The 22380-nt window shown below is 36.5% G+C and overlaps 1 long non-coding RNA gene across 3 annotated transcripts; it reads left to right on the forward strand.

The window, feature by feature from the left end:
* The first annotated feature begins 163 nt into the window (after positions 1-163).
* Positions 164-21554, forward strand: LOC117201600 (uncharacterized). 3 transcript variants are annotated; one of them, XR_007477689.1, is made up of 6 exons: positions 164-479; positions 3276-3386; positions 4723-4874; positions 14027-14159; positions 15087-15191; positions 21383-21548. It is a non-coding gene; the product is annotated as an uncharacterized LOC117201600 (long non-coding RNA). The 3 variants fall into 3 exon arrangements; XR_007477690.1 differs by having other exon boundaries at positions 165-479; positions 21483-21554; XR_007477688.1 differs by lacking the exon at positions 21383-21548 and adding an exon at positions 17055-17661 and having other exon boundaries at positions 165-479.
* The last annotated feature ends 826 nt before the right edge of the window (positions 21555-22380 follow it).

The raw sequence follows: 22380 nt of genomic DNA on the forward strand, positions 1-22380 counted from the left end.
CTCCAGGCGGCGCCTCAGCGCGCGGCCCGCGGGGGTGAGTAGTTGGGTGGGGGCCGGCTGCCCCGGCCGGGTTTGGGGGACGGCGGGCCGGTGTCACTGACGGGGCTGCGGAGCCTCGGCCGCCGCCGCCTCCCACTTAACTTACGTGTCACCCACGGCCCAGCTATTCTGGCCAACGGGATTCCGGGAGGAAGTCCCACTCGGGCTCCCCGCTCATTGGGCCCGTCAGAGCCGCCCCTCCCTCCCTTCGGGTAGGCAGTGCCGGGCTCGATTGGACGCCCGCTTTGTCCGTCCGACCCCGGGGCCGCGCCTTCCCTCGAACGCGGGGGCCGGCTAGGGCCTCCGTGGGCCGCGCGGCCGCCTGGCGCGGGGTTACGCCCATGTGGAGTGCTTGTGGCTGGGAGAGGCCGCGGAGCCAGCGGCGGGGAGATCGGAGTGCGCGGGAGACGCGTCCCGGGTGACGGCTGGGAAAGATACGGGTGTGTGTGTGTTTGTGATCCTGCCCTTGGAACGCACGTGGGGAGAGGAGTACAGTGTATAAAGTGGGAGACAGTGGATAGGAACAGCTGTGTACACTACACCAAGCACCCTTTCTTTCCCTGTCCAGTGGGCAGATGCGGCAGGCACACGGGATAGCTACACGGTCAGCACAATTTTCTAGTGAACCGGAGATGCCTTGCCTACTGAGTCTTGCCCCATCCAGTGCACTATCACGGATGCGTGTGTCCCCATAGATGGCAAGACACAAGTCCGGAGACTCGAGCGCGCTAGCATGCTAGACTTACTGCTCAACTGTACACGTGGGTTGGGGAAATCAGCTTGTCTTTGGCAGAGGGGAAAGAAATGATCTCATATGTTTCCCCTGTCTGCAAATAAAATAATTTTAAAACAAATCTTACGGGCTGAAATAAGTATGCATTTATTTTGTCATATGTATTTGTTTTATTGTTGGCAAAAATACATCAGTTACACTGCTAAGTTACATTTTAAAGGCCAACAAAGTTTCCCTATGTAAAAACAAGTAAAACAAACATAATAACTACAAACCTCTTCAAAGAAAATCCGTAGTACATTTGTTCTTTCTATGTACTTGAGGGAAAAAAATTGAGGTTATGCATAAATTATAATTTTGTTTCTGCTCTTGACCTAAATTCTAAAAAAGTAAATATTTGTCAAATGCCTCAGTCATGTCATGGAATTTATCACATACTGCATACTTTTTAAGATACTTCAATCAGATTTTAGTTATCACTATTAATAATGGCCAGTGAGTACTCAAAATGAGGGTAGATCTGTTTAGCCACAAATACAACTTAAAGACAGCCCCTGGTGCAGAAATTTTTTAGTGTTAAAAGCCATAAAAGTAACCAAATTTACAACCTAGCCAGCCTGTGACGTTTATATTACCATGAAAACTAAATGTGCCTGGCATGTGCTTTTCCCTAATAAATAACTTACAATATATTTTTTAAATGCTTTCATTTACTATCTCATCACAGCCAGGTTAAATATTTGGCTCACATATTGGTAAATAAAGAAAGCAAAGCTTATCAAAGTACTGTGATAGCTCTAAGACCTTCTTGAAAGCTAGGAGCGCAACAGGATTATAACCCAGGTCAGAATCTTCCTCTTTCGATCTCTTTCTCCTATAGAAGCCAGGTTCTCATTCTTTTTAAGCAAGTTATATAAACAAATTATATCTGGTCCATTAGCGTGAGAACCTAATTTAAAGAGGAAAACGTCTGAAGTTTTAGTTTTTGTCCTGTCATGTAATATTATGTAACGTTACTTGTTATTGAATTTACCACTGTTTAAATTTCACTCTTTCAATGTGACTCAAGACTGGAAACTGAGACTGGATAATTCCTGTGACCTTGTCAGAATTCCTCGTAACTAAAAATTCCTCACCGTTGTCAGTGTACAATTTGCTAAACAAACTCTTCCTCCAAAAAAACCTACCAAAACTGCTCTGGAAGAAGTTAAGTTTTATGGCAACAATCCTTGCCCGTACATGAATAGATAATTATCCTAGCCACAAAAGAAAAAGAAGCTGTCTAGAGGATTGGGAAATTATTGCTCATATATTACACAGTGTGCAGTATTTGGTTGTTTTTCAAAATCTTTGGAAAATTCCTATGCTTCCAAAATACATGATTACTCATTTTAAACCTCTGATTTCTTCCCAAAGTCTGATTTCAGACTCCGAAGGTATTCTTTGCCTAAAGCTGCTGGCTGACTCTACAGAATATAATAAGTGTAGGTCATAAAACACAACTCAATATTGAAGTCATAAAATTTGAAAGAGAACAAAAATTATTACTGAACTTATCCATTATTTCAAATTCAAGAAGGGTATGTAGAAGTACATAAAATCACTAATGGCAGCGTCTTCATAGTATTACTTTTTCAGGTTGGAGTGTGCTGCTAGTTTCTTGAAAGTATCAGTGTAATGCTTTTCAAAGGCCAACATTGGGGAAGCTATTCAACGTCTATAAATTGAATTTACATGACATTGCCTTTGGGCAGAGCTTGTAATAGATGAGCTATTCATTCTGGTCTTGCTAGCTCTGTTGTAAGTTCTATCTTATTTTTGTTTCTAGCATTTAAAAAATAGTATTATATAATTATATTTCTATATGCTATATATTTAACAATATAGTATGTAAAATTTAAAAATTGTAAATCTTGAGGAATTTCACCAGTTTAATGTTTTATTCCTAAGACAGGAAGAAATTAAACAGATTCAAGATCTTACATTTGAGAAGCGCTAAGGCAACATTTGGGAACCTTAGTATTCTCTCCAGTTTTAGTAAATTTGTCATTCTAACAAAATTTCTTCATTTTCCAAATAGGGGAAGGCAGGAAAATTACAGTCAAGAGATACAGCTAATTTATAAAAATAGATGACTTTAAATTAATAATGTTCAGGATCCTAGAGCAAATTTTTCATTTAAATCTCTTTACAAATTGAATTCAATATTTTTTAATTTGCAAGAGAAATCAACACTTAAGATGATGAATTTTAAATAATATTTTAAAAATATATAACTAGGTGTGGTGATGGATGTTAACTAGACATTGTAGTGCTCATTTCAAATAAATGCATATATAAAATCATTATATTGTACCTCTGAAACTAATATGATGCTGTATGTCAATTATACGCAATTAAAAATAAGTAAATAAAATTTTAAATGGCGTTTTGGTATTAATAAATGACTTTTAACCTTTTCATGTGAAAATTGCTGAAATCAACTATCTTTTTTTCTCTATAGGAAACTTCACTCTTTATCTCTGCCTTTTGGCTATCACCTAATTAGCACACAGGCTTCCTGCATGCCACCTATACCTGCCTGTTTCAAGGGGTAAAGGAAGCTACATTCAAGGTATTCTGTCTTTTTGAGGATTCTGTGAGAGATGTTTTTATAACTCCTCTTTACAAGATTTTGCTAATGACCTGGTGGCAATTGTTAGCAGATTAACAAGGTAAGCCTGTGGCTAAACGCTTAACAAAGCAATTGAAACCTCACTCAATGTGTCTTGGTGCCTTGCTTTGGTCTGTCTCTAAGCTGCCACGTGGGTAACTTTGAACTATTTAAGGAGTTAGAGGAGAGTAAAGGGGAAAGTAGATGATTAGATGAAAAGTAAAATGCTCTTCAATAACAGAAACCACACCATCAGCACCACTGGTAAATACTTTGTGAACGCACTCTGATAATGGAGGAAAATGATTTAGAAGGTTCTACTTGCCACCGATGTGTAGCTAAAGAAACAGAAATTATCATTTCAAACTTCTGTAACCTTCTAAAGCAGGACCCTCCAACATACCCTAAAGTCTTCCAAATTCTAAGATGGCACAAGAAATTATTTTCAATTTGTTGCTTAATGTTTATTATAGCTAACATATTAATTTTAGAAAGTAGTTTAGTTCCATAGAATGTTAGAATGAATGGAAAGGGACTGTGAGACTCAGAAGTGAAGCGAACTTCCCAAATCTGCTGCTGCCTGGTTCAGGCAGCTTTTCACTAGCTCACTGCCTTCAGTAACTCAGACACTTCAGATAAGCAGATGGACCACAGAAAAGATCAGTGGCCAATGAAACATACATCTTTAAATGTTCCCCTCTAAACGTATAGTTTGTTGGAGTCCTTTGTATTAAAGAGGTGTTTGGTTTATCCATGACCATTTTCTAGAATTGGTATTTTAATTTTATATGTTATATGTAGGTATTTATAGTAATTTCTTAATCGTCATGAGACATGGCCGGTCATATTTATGATGTATCTAATGCTGAGTCCTGGGTCAGATATTCTATATTCAGTTTCAGAACTGTTCCTAAAGGAAATCATAACTTGCTTCATAAACATTCTTTATGCTCTAGTTTCCAGGAACATTTTGAGTCAAAATAAAGAGACTATCAATGTTTTTACTTAGAAATAAAGTAAAGCAAATTTTCAAATAAGAAGAATCGAGTTACCTCAGGATTAAGTTCAGCTTAAATTAAAATTGTGAAATAGAAACATTTGTCTTGTGTTATTCTGCTCCTTCTCTAGTTCAACTCCAACTCCTGGCATCCAACATCCTAATGATTGCCTTTAGTTTCCCAGAATCCTTGCCTTTGACTGTGCCCTTCACTCCTCACCACCCACCCATGTACATATAATACATTGGACTTTCCTTCTTGAAGACAAAGTATACTAATCTAAAATAATCCTTCCACAGTCTTGAGAGAAAGTTCAAGATGGCTGTGTAGAAGATCTTGAATTCGCCTCCTCCCATGGACACACATATGGAACAAGTCCCTCTGAAAAAGGCTTGAAAACTAGCTGAACAGCTCCTCCACAACAAAGGATAAAAGAGCCACATCGAGACAGGTAGGAGAGGGAGAGATACATTCTCACCAGAAACCCCACCCCCTGCACAGAGAGCCCCAATCTGTAGGGATCTCACAAATATGGAGCTTTTCCCTGAGAAATGAAGTGCTCATGCACCACATCAGGCACCCTAACCCCTGGGACCTGCACCAGAGAGAAGAGCCCCCCAAACGTCTGGCTGTGAAAACAAATGGGGCTTACATCCAGGAGACCCAAAGGGCTGTAGGGAACTGAGATTCCACTCTTAAAGGGCTTGTGTGCAAACTAACGTTCCCCGGGACCCAGCGCAAAAGCAGCAACTTGAAAAGCTTGTAGGCTGAATGTGAAGGAGGTTCATTTGCTAATCTTAAAGCATTAGGGTCAGGGGCCTGACCCCCCACTCTCTGTTTTTGCACCCTCCCTCTACCTTGCTAGCACCACAGGCATGTGCAATCACAGCCCTCTGCAGCTTCCCCACTAAAGCCTGAGGGTGTGTCCCTTGCCTATGCTCTCCCACTCCCTTGCAAAAAACAGTGGGTGCTCCCCAACCCTGTGCTCTCTCACTGCCTCGATAAAGCTGGTGGGCATGCCTTGACCCTGCACTCCCCTGCTGCCTCGCTAAAGCTGTAGGCAGACGTGATTCACACAGGAAACGATCCTTGATTGCCTGGCTCTGGTAGCTGGAGCTTGCATTTCTGGGCCCCACAGGACTGAAACAATTGGAGAGACAGTTCTTGGCAGGCTACCAGTCCCAGGGCACTGCACAGACATCAGACTGAAACACACCCCAAGTTTGCATGTGAAAAAGGCCTGTTTACTTGTCCCAGAGCGTCAGCTTGTGGGTCAGGCTTCATGTTTGCCACACATCTAGAGGCTACAGAGGAGCTCTCAGGAATGAGGCAGGAGGAGCCATCTTTCCGTTCTCCCTTGGCCTCACTACAGCTCACTAGTACGTCCCAGAAAGGAGCTTATACACTCATCTAAAGCCCCAATTTTTGCAACTGTAACCCATGGGACACTTCCAGATCACCTGGTCTGGAGGCCAGCAGGGCTTACGAATGAGGTGCCATTCATAAGACTGTGTATGTTGGCATACTTTAAAAAATGCTGCCTGAGTGTCTGGCTTCCAACAGGCTGGCTGAGATTTCTCCTTTCCACACATGCTCAACAAATGGGACCTATCAAGAATAAATAAGGCTACTCAGACAATCAAAATGTTTGAGAGAAAACCAAGAGCTAGGACAAGGTTGAGCTAGAAAGGTTCGTCTCCTATACAAGGCCAATCCTTAAGACTGGGAAAGGTAGTTGTTGCACCTAATACATAAAAACCAAGCAAAATGAGGAAACAGAGGAATATGTTCCAAAAGAAATAATAAGATAAAACCTCAGAAAAAGGACTGAAATGGAGATAAGTAATCTACCTGATAAAGAGTTCAAAGTACTGGTCATAAAAATGCTCACCAAACTGGAGGGAAGAATGGATGAGAACAACAACAGTGAGAACTTCAACAAAGAGACAGAAAATGTAAGGAAGTACCAAACAGAAGTCACAAAACTGAAGAAAACAACAACCGAACTGAAAAAGTACACTAGAGGGCTTCAACAGCTGACTAGATGAAGCAAAGAACAGAAACAGCAACCTGGAAGACAGGGTAGTGGAACTAACTTAAATGGAGCAGCACCCTCCCCAAAAAAGAAAGAAATTTAAAAATTGAAGATAGCCTAATGGACCTATGGGACAACATCAAGTGGAATAACATTTGCATTATAGGGGTTGGAGAAGGAGAAGAGAGAGAGAGAAAGGGGGCAGAAAACTTATTTGAAAAAAATAATTGTTGAAAACTTCCTTAACCTGGGGAAGGAAACAGATATGCTGGTCTAGGAATCACAGAGAGTTCCAAATAAGATGAAACCAAAGAAATCCACACCAAGACACATTATAATTAAGATATCGTAAGTTAATGATAAAGATAAAAATACTTATTACATCCAAGGAAACCCCCATAAGACTATCAGCAGATTTTTCAGCAGAAACTTTGCAGGCCAGAAGAGAGTAGCATGATATATTCAAAGTGCTGAAATAAAAAAACTTCCAAGCAGAATACCTTACCCAGCAAATTTATCATCCAGAATTGAAGGAGAGACAGAGTTTTTCAGACAAGCAAAGCTAAAGCAGTTAATAATCACTAAACTGACCTTACAAGAACTTTTAAAGGGGATTCTTTAAGCTGAAAAGAAAGGGCACTAATTCATAACAAGAAAACATGTGAAAGTAAAACTCTCACTGGTAAAGGTAAATATATAGTAAAGATAGTAGATTAATCATATAAAGCTAGTATGACGTTTAAAAGAGAAAAGTTATAACAATAACAATAACTACAATAATTAGTTAAGGGATATACAGTGAAATGTGACATCAGAAACAAAATGTGTTGGAAGACAGTAAAAATGTGGAGTTTTAGAATATGTTCAAACTTGCTATCAACTTATGAAAGACTGATATATATATATATATATATATATATATATATCAGTATATACACACACATACACAAGCACAGGCTGTCATATGTGAGCCTCAAAGTAAAAAACCTATACACACAAAAAAATTAGAAAGGAATCTTAGCATAACACTAAAGAAAGTCATCCAACCACAAAGGAATAGAGCAAAAGAAGAAGAACAAAACAGAGAGGAACTTCAAAATAGAAAACAATTAACAAAATGGCAATAAGTACATAACTATCAATAATTACTTTAAATATAAATGGACCAAATGCTCCAATCAAAGCACAAAGTGGCTGAATGATTAAAAAACAAAAAAAGATCCATCTAACTGCTGCCTACAAGTGACTCATTTCAGATGTAAGGACACACAGACTCAAAGTTAACAGATGGAAAAAGATGTTTTATGCAAATGGAAACTAAAAGAAAGCTGGGGTAGCTATAATTACATCAGACAAAATAGAGTTTAAAAGAAAGGCTGTACTGAAAGACAAAGATGGGCATTGCATAATGATAAAGTGGTCAATTGAATAAGAAGATATAACATATGTAAATATTTATGCACCTAAATCAGAGCACCTAAATATATAAAGTAAATATTAACAAACCTAAAGGGCAAAATTGACAGCAATACAATAAGAATAGAGGACTTTAATACCCCCTTATATCGATGGATAGATCATCCAGGCTGATAATCTATAAGGAAACATTTGCCTTAAATGACACATTAGACCAGATGAATTTAATAGATGTATAGAGAACATTTCATCCAAAAGCAGCAAAGTGCATATTCTTCTCAAATGTACATGGAACACTCTTGTCTCAATAGATTTAAGAAGATCATTTCAAGCATTTTTTCCAACCATAATAATTTGAAAGCAGAAACCAATTACAAGGAGAAAAGTGCAAAAACTCACAAATATGTGGAGATTAAACAACATGCTACTGAACAACCAATACGTCAATGAAGAAATCAAAGGAGAAACTTAAAAAAATACCTTAAGACAAATGAATATGGAAATACAACATACTAAAATCTATGTAATGCAGCAAAAGCAGTTCTAAGAGGGAAGTTCATAGTGATACAGACCTACCTCAGCTAACAAAAATCTCAAATAAATGAACAACTTTATACCTAAAGGAACTAGAAAAAGAAAAACAAATGAAGCCCAAAGTTAGTAGAAGGAAGGAAATAATAAAGATTAGAGCAGAAATAAATTAAACAGAAACTAAAAAGACAATTTAAAAAAATCAGTAAAACTAAAAGCTGGTTCTTTGAAAAGATAAACAAAATTGACAAACCTTTAGCAAGACTCACTAAGAAAAAAAATAGGGCCAAAATAAATAAAATCAAAAATGAAAGACGAGAAATTACAAATGATACCACAATAAACAAAGGATCATAAGAAACTACTACAAGCAACTATATGCCATTAAAATGGACAACCTAGAAGAAATGGATAAATTCCTAGAAACATACAATCTTCCAAGACTGAATCATGAAGAAATAGAAGATCTGAATAGATTGATTACTAGTAAGGAGAATGAAACAGTAATCAAAAACCTTTCAAAAAACAAAGTCCAGGACTAGGCAGTTTCACTGATGAATTCTACCAAACATTCAAAAAAGATTTAATACCTATCCTTCTCAAATTCTTTGAAAAAATTGAATAGGAGGGAATGTTTCCAAAATCATTTTACAAGGCCAGCATTACTCTGATACCTAAAATGGACAAGGACACCACAAAGGAAGAAAATTATAGGCCAATATGCCTGATGAACATAGATGTAAACATCTTCAACAAAATACTAGCAAACTGAATTCAACAATACATAAAAAGGATCATACATCATGATCAAGTGGGATTTATTCCAGGGATGCAAGGATGATTCAACATCTGCAAATCAATCAACATGATACAAAATGGAGGATAAAAATCATATGATCATCTCAATAGATGCAGAAAAAGCATTTGACAAAATTCAAAACCCATTTATGGTTAAAAAAATCAGTCTCAATAAAGTAGGTATACAGGGAACGTTCCTAAACATACACATGGCAAGCCCACAGCTAACATCATACTGAAAGGTGAAAAGCTTTCAGCTCTAAAATCCAGAACAAGAGAAGTGTGCCCACTCTTGCCACTTTTATTCAACATAATATTGGAAGTCCTAGTCACAGCAATTAGGTTAGAAAAGGAAATAAAAGGCATCCATACTGGAAAGGAAGAGGTAAAACTGTCACTATTTGTGGATGACATGATTTTATATGTAGAAAACCCTGAAGACTCTACCAAAAAAACTGTTAGAACTAATAAGCAAATCCAGCTAAGTTATAGAGAACAAAATCAGTATACAAATATTGGTTGCATTTCTATACTCTAAAATGAGTTATCAGAAAGAGAAATTAAGAAAATAGTACCATTTACGATTGCACTGAATACCTACAAATAAAGTTAACCAAAAAGATAAGAATAGATAAAAATAAAGATAAAAATGTTAATGATGTTAACATTTAACATTGTTAAAATGTCTGTATTACCCAAAGCTATCTACAGATTCATTGCAATCTCTATCAAAATTCCATGGCACTTTTTTTTTTTTTTTTTTTTTTTTGCGGTACATGGGCCTCTCACTGTTGTGGCCTCTCCTGTTGTGGAGCACAGGCTCTGGACTCGCAGGCTCAGTGGCCATGGCTCACAGGCCCAGCTGCTCCGCGGCATGTGGGATCTTCCCGGACAGGGGCATGAACCCATGTCCCCTGCATTGGCAGGCAGACTCTCAACCACTGCGCCACCAGGGAAGCCCCCATGGCACTTTTTACAGAAATAGAGCAATTGTAAAATTTGTATGGACTACAAAAGATCCGAGATAGCCAAAGCAATCTTGAGAAACAAGAACAAAGCTGGAGGCACCATACTCCCTGATTTCAAACTGTATTGCAAAGCTATAGTAATCAAAGCAGTATGGTATTGGCATATAAACAGATACATAGATCAATAGAACAGAATAGAGACCTCAGACATAAACCCATGCATATATGATAAATTAATTTGTGACAAAGGACTAAGGATACACAATGGGGAAAAACAGTTTCTTAAGTAATGGTGTTGGGAAAATTGGACAGCAACACACAAAAGTATGAAACTAGATCACTATCTTACACCATATACAGGAATTAGGTCAAAATGGATTAAAGATTCGAATGTAAGACCTGAAACCATAAACCTTCTAGAAGAAAACATAAGTGACATTGGTCTTGGCGGTGATTTTTTGGGTATGACTCCAAAAGCAAAGGCAACATAAGCAAAAATAAACAAGTGGAACTACATCAAACTAAAAAGTTTCTGCCCAGTAAAGGACACCATCAACAAAAGAAAAAGGCAACCTATGGAATGGGAGAAAGTATTTGCCAATCATATATATGATAAGAGGTTAATATTGAAAATATATAAGGAACTCATACAAGTCAAGAGCAGAAGAAAATCCAATTAAAAAATGGGCAGAGGACCAGAACAGACACTTTTCCAAAGAAGACATACAGATGGGCAACAGGCACATGAAAAGATGCTGAACATCACTAATCATCAGGGAAATGCACATCAAAATCAAAATAAGATACCATCCTACACCTGTTACAATGGCTTTATCAAAAAGACAAGAAATAGCAAGTATTGGTGAGGATGTGGAGAAAAGGGACGCTTGTGTACTGTTGGTGGAATGTAAATTGGTGCAGCCACTATGGAAAACAGTTTGGAGGTTCCTCAAAAAGTTAAAAATAGAACTACCATATGATCCAGCAATTCTACTCATGGGTATTTGTCCAAAGGAAATAAAAACATTAACTCAAAATATCTCTGCAACCCCACTATAATTGCAGTATTATTTATAATAGCCAAGATATGGAAATAATCTAAGTGTGCATTGATAGATGAATGGATAAAGAAGATGTGGTATCATATGCAATGGAATACTACTAAGCCCTAACAAAGAATGAAAACTTGCCATTTGTGACAACATTGATGGACCTTGAGGGTATTAGGCTAAGTGAAATAAACCAGACAGAGAAAGACAAATACCATGTGATTTCACTTACACATGGACTCTAAGAAATAAAACAAATGAACAAACAAAACAGAAAAAAAAACCAAACTCATAATACAGAGAACAGATTGGTAGCTGCCAGAGCAGAAGTGGGTGGCAGGTGAGGCAAATGAGTAAAGAGGATAAAGAGGTACAAACTTGCAGTTATAAAATAAATAAGTCATGGGGATATAATGTACAGTATGATGACTGTAGTCAATATTGTATTATTTATTTGAAAATCACAAAGGGAATAAATCTTAAACGTTCTCATCAAACGAAGAAAAAAAAGTTTGTAACTTTGTATGGTGATGGATGATAATTAGACTTATTGCAGTGACCATTTCACAGTATATATAAATATAACATCATTATGTTGTACACGTGAACCTAATATAATATTATATGTCAATTAAACCTCAAAATTTTACATGAAATTAACACTGTTTATTAATTGAAAATATTAATAAAGCTAAAAGTCAAGCAAACAGAAAACAAAGTAGCGACAATAATAATTTCTGAAAAAAATTTTCACTAACACCTCCTTCATTTAGCACAGCAACTATTTCCACTTTTGCGTGTTACCATCTATTTCTGATCTGCATAGTTATATTTTATTTAATTAAAATTATAAAACAGCATATTGTTTTATATAATGCTTTTTAATTACCACCACATTTATAATATTTTGGTTTCCTATATAGTCTTAATCATTATACTTTTAAATGTCTACCTATCTATCCTATTCAATGATGTAACATGTACTTAGCTGGTCTCCTATATTTGGACATTTGGATAGCTTTTTTTAAAAATAATTAACAGTGAGTATTTTATAAATGCTGTATTTGGTTTTTTGTTTGTTTTCACATCTGCTAATTATATTTTTTAAGGATAAATTCGCAGGAATGCTATTTCTGAGACAGCATATAAACAACTTCGTAGTCTGAATAGTTATACTAATTTTTATGTGCGTTAGCAGAATTTTTCATTCAACATCACATAATTTCAGAAAATATGCTAATTAAGTTTGGCTTGTGTGATGTATTTGTTATTCTAGCACAAGTGATAAGTAAATTTAGGTTTATGAGATGGGGAAGAGTTGGATTAAAGGAATGCCAGAAAAAAGGCGATATGTGACTAGGAATTGTATTATGATGATGAGAGTTTCCTGTTGAAAGCATGAGAAAAACATTCATGGGCTAGGGACAGAATGATAGTCACAAACAGGTATAGGCAAAATGTAAATAGCAAGAAAAAAATGAAACAAAAAACAGTTTCAATTAACATTAGTTTTCTTTGTAGTAAGCACATTGTTGATCTTAGATGGAGAATGATGCCTGGAAGCCAAAGATGGCTCCATCTTCAACAGGAGATCAGGATAAGGGTTTGAAAAGAAATGGGACAAGAAACCTCAATTTTTAAAAATGCAAAAGAAAAAGAAACAAATTCTTTCTCAAAATACCCATTACTTTCCTTTCCTTTTCCTCAGGTAATTACTTAATCGAAGGAAAGCAAATTGGATATATTAATTAATAGAAAGATGTTAAAGAATGAATTATTAACTTATTATTCCTCCCAAGAATTTTGTGGGAAAATGTGTTAAAGGACTGAACTCTAAAGGCATAATCCTAGACAGCCTGGTAAAAAGAGGAGTGATAATTGTGGATAGAAAAGTTTGGCTTTTCACTATTTACTTCCTGATTCTCCTGCCCAATTATGAAGGAGCTTAGGAAAAATTAAAAGGTGACTCAAGATGCCTAATGCCTGGGTACAAATCCCATTTAAGTCACAAACTATCTATAAGGTCAAGGGTAAGTCAGGAACCATTAATTCTCTCATTTGTCAAATGGAAGAGATAATCATATCTGTCCTATCTAGCTTAGAGGAAATTGCTTCAGAGAGAATAAACCCACAGGATTCAAGAGATTAGCAAAACTTTAGCCTTCATTTAGATAAAATTGAAAGCTGTAGTGGTACTTGTCATTGTCCACCAAATTTGTTTGTACATTTCTGGAAAACTGTAGTTGATTTTTAAAATTAGCTTCAGCTACCCAATTAAAACTGATAGTTTTCCGATTATAATTATCGATTGAGTTTCTTTCCTTTAATTGTTGAGAGGGGGTAAATTATGACTTCAAAACAGAGGAGTTTTCTTGTAATACACCAATTTCAACCAGATTTCTAATTCTTGGGTTGTAACTTATGGACTAAAGTTTTCATTATGCTTTAAATCTCAATAATTTTTGAAGTAGTTACTATGTGCAAGACACAATGCAGTGAGGGCAGCAGAAGGTGAAGATTTGATGAATGAATCTTGGACCCTTCTGTGAAGAGCTTGCAGATGTGGTGGTTATTTGTCTAAAGGCTCAACTGAAGCTCTGGTTGGAAATTAAATTTCTCAAGGAGACGCAAAGCAAGGAAAGAAGAGGCCTCGTGATGTAATCAAGATATTTCTAACGAATGCCTCTTAGACAAGGCAACTGGGACAGGTTAATCAGTAGAGTCAGTTACAGCTGGGAAAAATAAGTGATGCATAAACATCTTAAAACACATAAATCTACTTTCCTTTAATTCTCTCTTGATGCAGGGTCAAGGTTTTTGCTTTGTGTGTGGATCTATTGTTGGTTGGAGCTCACCTTCGTCTGTTAAGCCATAGAGCATCATTCAGATTCCAGTTTTAGCTTTGTTGAGTGGTGCAAGAGCTTAAAGACACATGCATGGTAAGGTCACTCAATGTAAAATATGTCTAGATTTGAAAAATATTTTTCTTGGCCTTGTTTTTCACCTAATTTGACTGCAAATTTTCTTTAAGCTACCAACCATTATGAAGCTTTTCCAAACCACTCATATTAATTTTCATAGAAACAACTCTTTTTTTACTCTCATATCTCATTAGTTTATATAACATTTGATTAAATTACATAATAAAAACAGCAAGTGTAATTGCATAAACAGTTTTTAGAATAAACTATTTGTCTCTACTGACTGAGCATATAGGTCAGTAAGTATACACAGATGGATTGGAGGTTCACTTTTTTGTGCCAGGAGCCTTCAGCCCTGAAGTGTGGTGGGGAAGGAACCCATTTACAGAGAGAGGAAGAGTCTCCTCTAATCCTGTGAATTAGTTACCTGGAGTTAAGGGCTTCCACTGTACATTCAAAGGCTAGTGAGATAAAAGGAGGAATTGGTGATTAAGAACAAGGTATGTGAGAGAAGTAACAGTGAAAGCAAAGGTGTTGGGAAGAGAGTACTTTGAAGAGAGAGGGGAGTCTTTCTGATTGAGTTACAGAGAGATCAAGTAAAGTTAACTGATTAGGGGTGGGGTGGAAGATTGCAGTACTTGGGGAATAAATGGGTGATAGATAATTAAGGGAAGAGAAATAGTAAGAGTGGACTCTGCTTTTGTTATGTTTGGCTGAGAAGGAAGATAGATTGGGTGGAGTTTGAGGAAGAAATTAGGTTGAGAAGAAGTTTGGTTTTGGAGTTTGGAGTTTTGTTTTTGGATTACCGTACACTTAAAAATTTTAGAAAGGAGCTAGTAGAGAGGAGTAGGTTAAGAATGTAAAGGGCTACATTTAAATATATTAGAATATATGGAACATGATTTCTTAAGGCAGTGCCCTATTATAGATCATTTTGCATTTTAGAGGCTCAATAAATTATGGAATGAATGGTCTTCAGAGTTACCAAAAAGAAGAAAATTGAAAACACTGCCTGGCTAAAGGAAAAAGAAATTTGCTTGAGGACGTAAGGTAGTGTGTGCTTATATTAATTCACTTGGATTAAATGTGTACACCTGAAAAAATGGGCATGGTTGTCTGATAATATCTCAAGTAGAGAACCTGTAAAAATGTCTACTTATTTAAGAAAAGAAACTAACTCTGCTTTGAAAAGAGTAATTTGTCCATTGAAACCTGTTAGGTATCACTATCAGATATTATGTTTACTAAGAAGCGTATGGCATATGCAAATATTTTATAATGTTAAATGGAAAAGGTAGAACATAAAATTGTACAAACAATATGATTATAACCATGTTAAAATACTTATAGAAAAGGTAATTTGTTATATCTTACTACTTTTGAGTGATTAAATGAAGCAGTGGGGTGGGGGGGAGCAGATATTTTACTTACTCCTGAAAACCTATTTATTCTTTTCAGGATAATTATGCTTTTGACTCATTTGCAGTTTTTAACATTATTGAGCATATCCCCTGATCATAAGATCTGTTTCTCTACAAGGAGTGAGTTGATAGCACAACATGCAAAAAGAGGGCAAAATCCCTAGCACTAGGCTACGGGGCCACACATTTCCCCTCCCTCTTCTCTCTCCCATTGGCAATCAGTTAAGTGCACTCTCCCACTGAGTGACTTCAAATGTGACTTCAGTATCCCTCTCAACATTTGCCTCTAACAATGGTGCCTAACACTGTGCCTGGTACATAGTAAACATTGAATATATTTTTATTGAGTGAGTGAATAAACTTGGCACACAAGATGGAATCTATTTTCGATCTCTGCCATGTGTCAAAGTAAATAACAGAGGGATTCACAAGATAAATGTTAAAGAGAGACATAGGAAAGAGAGAAAAAATTCGAGAAAAAAATGTAAGGTAAAATTTATCTGATTTTAATTGCAGGACAACTTTCTGAGTAGGGAAGCATTAGAAGAAATCACAAAGGAAAACAAATAGATTGGATTACTCAAAAATCAAAACTATTGTATTTTAAGCAATTTTTAAAAACTTAAAAGCAAACAGAATATTTGCATAGATTAAATAATTGCATGAATGACATAGATTTAACAACTTTAAGTTATATAATTATATGTATATTGTTAAAAAACACTAGGATAATTTAAAATTGCAAAGTTTATAAACAGAAGGTAAACAACCAGTAAATATGTAAGAAAATGTTTAATCTCAGCGATCAAAGAAATGAAAACAATGCTAATAATCTCATAACTAATAAAATAAGTTTTTTAAAATGTTTACATTAAGATTGGCATATTGTGGTAAAAATATTTTTGAAAGCAATACAGATAGATCAAGCACTGTAAAATATGCCTTCATGCCTTTTGATTTAGTAATTTCCCTTCTAGGAATACATCCATGGAAAGCAATCTAGAACACATGAGAACATTTTTGCATACAAAGATAATCATTACAAAGCTAGTTATTGTAGAAAAAAATAGAAACAATCTAAACACTGAACTATTGGGAAATAGTTAAATTCTGGTATAAATGGTATATAAAAATATTAACCAGCCATTAAAACTTGTTGTTCTAACTTGGAATCCTCAGAAAGGGACCTTGAAAAAAGGATTTGTGTGCAAGAGTGTCATTAGGAAGAATTCCTATGAAAAATCAATATAATTTCAGGAAGGATGGCAAACATGCAGCCCCATAGAAAGTAGTTTTGCTCAATCTACTTTATTCAGACTACCAATTTAAATTTTAACGTCATCCAGAAACACCCTCACAGACACACCCAGAAATAATATTTAATCAAAATCTGTGCACCCTGTGGTCCAATTTTGTTAACACATATAATTAACCATCACATGGAGGATGAAGAAGAAAGGAATCAAAGACAGTTCTCTGTGTTCTACCTTAGATCCCTGTGTGAACAGTGGGTCCGTAATTTCTGAAGAGAGTATGGAAAGAAGGGCAGACTTGAGGTACCGGTGAGAAGTTTAGTGCTGGACATGTTTTGTGGAGCATATATGGGTCATCCAATTGTAAATATACTGCTTTGGATTTGGATTGGAGATACAGAATTGACAGTGGTCAGTATATAAGCTTTAGAAGGAGAGGATGAAATTCCCCAGAGAAAGTGTGTATAAAAAGAAAGGGTAGAGGGTGAAGGATGGAACCCTGGAGGATTATAAATATGAAAGGACAGGAGAAAGTCAAAGTCACAGAGGCAAGATAACAGAATGAGACCAGGAACCCAAGGCAGGAGTTTCAAGAATGAAGAAGAGGAAAACTATCATCCACTGCCAAGAGGTCAAATATGGTAAATACTGAAAAACGTCCAACAAAAATAGCAAATAGGAGGTTTGTGTTATCTCCAGGGAGAAAAACTTACAGAGGTGGGATGCATTGAGAAGTGCCAATGCAGAGGAGGTAGAGACATGAAACATATACTTACGCTGTCAACAGCTTAGATTGATGGAAAGTGAAGAGATGACTCAGAATGGAAATAGGTTAAAGAATATTCTTCTAAAATGCTGAAGGGAAGATCAGGGATGGGAAGAGGAAAGACAGGGAACAAGGTCCCTGAAGAAGAATGAGATCAGAAAGAAATAAGATCCAGAGTACATGGAAAGTTTGGTTTCAGACATGCTGGTATTACTGCCCATTCTTTTCTGGTCCAAATAAACACATGGAAGTTTGTCATTGCAATATTAAATTGCATTCTATCATAGGTGATGGATAAAAATTTCTGTAGTTTAGATGTTACCTTTGTATATAAGCTTAGGACAGTGCTTAGTTTCATGATTTCAAAAAATATCTTTATCCAAATGGAATAATATATTTGAAATTACTGTGTAAACTCTAAAGAACTATATAACTGCCAACAGTAAAGTCACTGGGAGCGATTTGAAAGAAACGTAATTTCTGTTCTTTATTCTCTACCTAAATAATAATAATATGTCCCAGGGCATATGTTTCTTTTGTAAGAGGTTCACAAAATTCCACTTTCTTGCCTTTCTTTCTTTTTATCTTTTTTTTCTTTTTAAAATACCTCCCAAAGATCTCCTTTGCTTTCTATCTTATGGTCCAGTTTTTTCCTGCACTGCTCTAATGATCTTTTCATAGTTCTCTATTTTGCTAATTTCTGCCCCCTTGAATCAATCCTGGACCTGTAGCCTAAATTTAATTTTCCTCAAACACTGATTGCTACTTCACTATTCTAGTCAAAATCCTGCAATAGCTCCCCAATTTCCCTGCATTAAACGCAGAATAAAGTTTGTATTTCTTAGCCTGGAATTCAAGGCACTCCATAATCTGGTCTCCACTTTTCTCTTCAACCTTCTCTGTAACTTCTACCTAGTACCTACCTATCTTCTAACCCTTCAAATTGATATGTTTTGTTTCTTGAAGTCATCTAGATGGACCATATATTTTTATAAGGGTAGTGTATTTCCCAACTTTCAGAAGCACCGTTCACACTGCAACGTGGTTGGTGCCCACTAGCGTTGTACAGCTTACAAACTGCATAAATGGAAGCGACGGCCCCTGTCTCAGAGCAGAAATATTATTCCAACCTCTGAACTCCAATTATATCATGACCTGCAGCTGGATTTCCCTCTCTATTCTTCTGTAAACCTACATATCGAGAAATTATAACTAGTTCAAATTCAAACCCAGTATTTAAAATCTTCCGTCAGCTAACTTCTCTGTAACCATCTTACCTTACCCTCAACATGAATTCTCCATTATGAGTGGGCTGTTGTCTACCATCAGGTCTCTACATATATGAATGCCCACCTCGGAGCCATTTCATTCTTTTTCCTTCAACCCTCACTCTTTCCCACCCTCTTCCAACAATGACAATCCATCTTTTATGAAATAAAATAGTTTTCACCATCTCTATAAACTTTCAATGATTGTTCTACTCCACAATCATCCTTTCTTTCCTGAATTAATATTAAGGTTATAATATGTGCTGTAATATTTAGCACTTGGTTAAAATCCCATCTTCCATTCATTCGTTTGTCATGCATCAAATTTTGTCAACCACCAACTAGACTATGATTCTTCAGTGGTTGAAACTTTGACTTTTATAACATTTATATCCCTTAAGCATAATACACAGTCATATAATATTTGCTTGTTGATTTGATATTTTCACTAAAATTTAAAAATGATAAAGCTAACCCTTATGTTTGTCTGTAGAGTCTTAAAAAGTTAATTTGTAATTTGCAGTGTAATTTCGTAGGGTTTTTTATTTTACTGTCCAGCATGCTTCTTTTGTCTTTGAGTTCCATTAGGAAACTATGCTTTTGTTTCTGTATCTGGTATGACTTTATGAAACCCAAGAAGAGCCAATGGTTTTCTTTCCTGGAGTTTGTGACCTGAGGCTGCTGGTGCCTTTCTTGACTGCCAAGGGGAAAATATCTCCTTAAATAATGAAGACAAAGAAATATAGAAAGAGTACAGAGATGGAGAGAGAGAACTGTAATGAAATTCTTTGAGCCCATAAATCCTTTTATATTTGAGGTTTGCTGCATCCCTGGACTGGCCGTTTATATGAGTCAATAAATTCCCCATTTAGGAACTAAGCCACTTTGAATTGGGAGGGTTTCTGTTATTTTGCAACTGAGAGACCTGACTCTTACATTTGTAATATATAAACTTAAGAATGCTAAAATATGGGCTTCATTAGGAAAAAGGGAGTCATGCCAGAATATTGAAGAGGATCAAAGTATTGTAAAATACACCTACTATTAAAAAAAAATTGAAGCTAGCGTATAATGAAGAAACTTGGGAAAGGAAGTGTATGAATTATACTTGAACTATAACATTTATACATCTTTTTGTTCATAATGTTTTCTTAAGTATCTCTGTCAACATCTGTCAACAAAACTATATCCAAGTAGGCGAAGGGGTTTGAATTAGTATCTTTCTTATAGATATTTTAACCATTTATACTATTGGTATTCTTCAGAGATTAACCCTTTGCCCAAAACATAGAAAAATCATTGCTATGACTGAGTTTGAATTATTTTACAACATGTTTATAACCTTTTATTATCCATTTAATTCAAGGGTAGTGATGACTACATTTATTTGAACTAGCCATAGGCTTGAAGGTAGAGCGCATTCTTTGGGTTGTATTACGCAAGGTACTTTTAGAGAATAGACGATCTTATTCCTTCGTCCTTTATTCAGTTATACTTGGCACTCAGAAGCCTAGCTTTTGCATTGCATGTACATGCTTAAAGAGGAGCTTCGAGGAGTTCTCTTTTCACCAAACTGTGGGCAGAAAATGACATACTGTGCAGCACGTGCCAAGTAAAGAAGCAAATTTCCCACAGAATCACGAGACAGCCCCATCTGTAACTCTGGGGTAGCTGTGGTCTCATGCCAAGTCTTTGCTCTGGAGGAGTTAAATAGGAATCTTTCCCAGAACTTCTGAGAATAGTCATGTCAGTTGAAGGTCCTGGTGCCAAGTATCTGATAACCGCTGGCCTAGACTCATAGGAGTCCTTTCTACCTAGCAGCTGCCTGGCTTGCTGCAGTTCACTTAAGAGAGGCCATGTTGCTCTTTGACAAAGCAGTGTCTTAATCTGGAAGACTAGGACCCACTTGGATAATCCTGAGATTAGTAACAAATTATGTTGTATTTACCCTATTGGTAGAGTTGTGAAAACTTCTTACGCATTTTAGAAAGATTTCCACTTAAAATGTGTTGAAATAGAAAATTTTGTGTGGAAATTATAGTTGTCCGACATCTGAGAAAAAAATAGCTGGGCTAATTTTCTCTCCTTGGTGATTGATGAGATACGAATCACCAGATAGGCATTTCTATATTGAATTTGTATTGCAAGCTGAAAAACTAAACCAGTGTTAAATTTGATAATCTTCAGGGAGCAATTATGTCATTTTGAGGTGAGGCAGTAAATAACCTATTTTACATACTTCTAATTCTAATCTTCTGTTGTGACTGACCAGAGACTGCCTAGTTCACCTAGGAATAAACTGGGGCACTGAGAAAAAGCAGTAGAAGGTGTGAAATTTTAGAGACAAGGGCCTGATAGAAAATACTGTTTCTTAGGGTGGCCCTTGAGGGAATAGTGCTTTACTGTTGCAAGCATGCCTAAAGGGCTTCTTCCTTTTGTTTATTTCTTTTAGCGCCTATGTACTCATCTGTGTTAGTATTAATAAATTACTCTTTGCTTAAGCACTTAATGTAAGAGCCTATTTTCCCCGTAGCCTGGAACAACGCCACCACTATCACAAGATGAAATAAGCATGAAAGATTGAGGAGTGCCTTGGTGAAGCAACATTCTGCTTTATTTTCTTTGCTCTTCAGGTAATGACTCTGGGGAAGGAAGAGAAACTCCAGAACTACTTTGTTCTCTTCAAAGACTGAGCCTCAGAAAAAGTAAGAAGACAAGACACCTTTCAGGCTGAAGGGCCACAAAACACGCCAGCCCTGTGCCTTTATTTTATTATATTGATGATACTGAGTTCAAAAATTACTTACTTAAAAAAAAAAACAGCTATGAGTAGTCGATAGAAGAAAACTAATGGTAGTGTTTAAATCAAACTTTAGTTTGTTCATATACATTCTCAGTTATGTTTCCCCTTGAAGAGTGCACAATTTTAATGCACAGGAGGAAAAAAAAGCAAATGAAAAACCTCTAGATTCTCATCACGCAATCAAATAAATAAAAGAGCGTGTCTTCATAATTGTTGGACATACACAGATGAGTAAAAAATTGCTGAGATTTACTGTTAGTTGATGTGCTAGTTTCCAGTAAAAAAAAACAAACAAATATGAACCCTTGCACTATCAGTAAGTACAATGTGGAGTGAAATTAAGTGGCTGGTGATGTAGTTTGAGAGGAGCACGTAGACCATGGAAGGGAGAAAAGGAAAGAGAAGGGGAGGATTTTCTCCAGGAGCATAATCTTTCCAGGTCAGTCCCTCTTCTCCAAGCTCAGTGATGTCTAGGCTCCTGTCCTAACCATGGGCTATTCAGGTTTTCGCTTGCCCACCTCCAACCAACTGCGTACTCTGTGACCTTGAACAAGCAATTTCACCTTTTCTGGTCTTGGTTACACACCTGTTGCTATGGACTGAATGTGTGTATCCCCTCAAATTCATAAGTTGTGCCCATAACCCCCCTCGTGACTGTATTTGGAGATAGGGACTGTGAGGAGGCTCATTAAGGTCATCAGGGTGAGGTCCTAATCTGATAGTGTTGG

The sequence above is a fragment of the Orcinus orca genome, chromosome 5 (genome assembly GCF_937001465.1).
Source record: "Orcinus orca chromosome 5, mOrcOrc1.1, whole genome shotgun sequence".
Lineage (NCBI taxonomy): Eukaryota > Metazoa > Chordata > Mammalia > Artiodactyla > Delphinidae > Orcinus > Orcinus orca.